This window comes from Phoxinus phoxinus (assembly GCF_949152265.1).
Source record: "Phoxinus phoxinus genome assembly, chromosome: 5".
Lineage (NCBI taxonomy): Eukaryota > Metazoa > Chordata > Actinopteri > Cypriniformes > Leuciscidae > Phoxinus > Phoxinus phoxinus.
In genome coordinates this window covers 11,583,508-11,585,910 of record NC_136880.1, presented here as the reverse complement: position 1 = coordinate 11,585,910, position 2,403 = coordinate 11,583,508, and the positions used below count along the sequence as shown (strand labels likewise).

Here is a 2,403-nt window from a genome sequence, read left to right as displayed (position 1 = left end):
TAAAATGCCTGGTGTGGTTCTAATGATCAACAAAGCAAATCTTTCACATAAAAACTCGATTTTAATATATGAGAGATAGGCTACTCATTTTGTATTGAATGCTATATATTCTAGATTATATGAAACATTATTATTTGAATGTAAAGACAACAGACACTTAATGTATAAGAACAAAAAAAAAATCACAGGACAGGTTTCACTTTTGGAGGCTGGCTCTATTTCTACCAGAAAGACTCGGGAGAGTAGATATAGTGACAATTATCCATTTATTAACAACCCAGCAAGCAATAAAGTTCTTTGGCGTAGGCCCCGTCCGTAGCTCGCAATCTGAGGGTCCGGACTCTGCATATCCTGCCTGAAGATCAAGGCAGGGGCGCAGCCGACCCCCTGTGAGGTATGGAAGGGACCATCCTGGTGGTGGTGGGGAGGATGGAGGGAAGGATTCCACTTGGAGGTGGAGGGGAGGATGGTGGTGAATTGGCGCGTCAGCATCTGCGAACTCAGACAAGAGTAAGTGACCAATCTTTTATACCACGAGTATTGGAATGTGATTGGATAGATAGATAAAGGTAAAGTGACGTAACAATTAAGTCTTCCCGGCAGAAGTTTATGCTAAGCATCCATTTCTACCAGAAAGACTCGGGAGAGTAGATATAGTGACAATTATCCATTTATTAACAACCCAGCAAGCAATAAAGTTCTTTGGCGTAGGCCCCGTCCGTAGCTCGCAATCTGAGGGTCCGGACTCTGCATATCCTGCCTGAAGATCAAGGCAGGGGCGCAGCCGACCCCCAGAAATTAGGTGGAATAATGCTTCCACCAGGGCGGAGCCTACCCCCCAAAACGGTAATTAAAATTGACCCACCATTCTTGTGTCCTGGAGTTCCTAGAAAGTAGAAGAACAAGAGTTAACGTGGTAATTATGGACATAGAACGCCATATAAGGCTGGAAGCTACATTATAGAAGCCCATTTCGTAATTAAAACGGAACCTGAGGATAACATGTAGAGTGTAGTAGACAAGGCCGCAGGGCCACACGGCCTTTAAGACAACGGGACGAACACGGTCTGATAGACCACAGAGAAAAACACGGTCTGCTAGACCACAGAGACATACACGGTCTGTTAGACCACTGAGACATACACGGTCTGTTAGACCACAGAGACAAGGCCGCCGGGCCACATGGCCTTTAAGACCACAGAGACAAGGCCGCCGGGCCACACGGCCTTTTAGACCACAGAGACAAGGCCGCCGGGCCACATGGCCTTTCAGACCACAGAGACATACACGTTCTGTTAGACCACTGAGACATTCACGGTCTGTTAGACCACTGAGACATACACGGTCTGTTAGACCACTGAGACATACACGGCCTGTTAGACCACAGAGACAAGTCTGCCGGGCCACACGGTCTACAAGACCACAGAGACAAGGCCGCCGGGCCACACGGCCTTTTAGACCACATAGACAAGGCCGCAGGGCCACACGGTCTGTTAGACCACAAAGACAAACATGGTCTGCTAGACCATAGAGACAAGGCCGCCGGGCCACACGGCCTTAAAGACCACAGAGACAAGGCCGCCGGGCCACACGACCTACAAGACCACAGAGACAAGGCCGCCGGGCCACACGGCCTTTTAGACCACAGAGACATATACGGTCTGTTAGACCACTGAGACATACACGGTCTGTTAGACCACAGAGACAAGGCCGCCGGGCCACATGGCCTACAAGACCACAGAGACAAGGCCGCCGGGCCACACGGCCTTTAAGACCACAGAGACAAGGCCGCCGGGCCACACGGCCTTTTAGACCACAGAGACGAGGCCGCAGGGCCACACGGTCTGTTAGACCACAAAGACGAACATGGTCTGCTAGACCATAGAGACAAGGCCGCCGGGCCACACGGCCTTTTAGACCACAGAGACTAGGCCGCAGGGCCACACGGTCTGTTAGACCACAGAGACGAACACGGTCTGCTAGACCACAGAGACAAGGCCGCAGGGCCACACGGTCTGTTAGACAACAGAGACAAACACGGTCTGCTAGACCACAGAGACAAGGCCGCAGGGCCACACAGGTTTTTTTTTTTTTTTTTTTTTTTTTGACACCACCACCAGTAGTTGCATAGGGATTTACCTGGACCATTTACTGGAGAGCTTGCTGAGCTTCGAGGATGATTCTTGAATCAGGTCTTATATATGACTCGAATGAGGAGGAAGACCATCTGCCTAGGATCTTGATGGCTGCAGTAGAGATGCCGCGTTCGGCTGCTGTAGTGGCTGCCCCGATCCTGAAGGAATGTCCGGTATACTGGGAGGGAGATAGGCTGCAGCTTTTGAGGACAGCAACTAAATGAGCCCTGAACCAGGCTTTAGATAGAGGTGCTTCGTTAGGTTGGAA

The 2,403-nt window shown here is 50.3% G+C and overlaps 1 long non-coding RNA gene across 1 annotated transcript; it reads right to left on the bottom strand.

Annotated features, from left to right (window-relative positions):
• Positions 1–247: 247 nt before the first annotated feature.
• Positions 248–2,403, bottom strand: LOC306999022. Its single transcript, XR_013797701.1, has 3 exons — positions 2,140–2,403; positions 866–886; positions 248–492 (listed from the first exon to the last, which is right to left on the bottom strand). It is a non-coding gene; the product is annotated as an uncharacterized lncRNA (long non-coding RNA).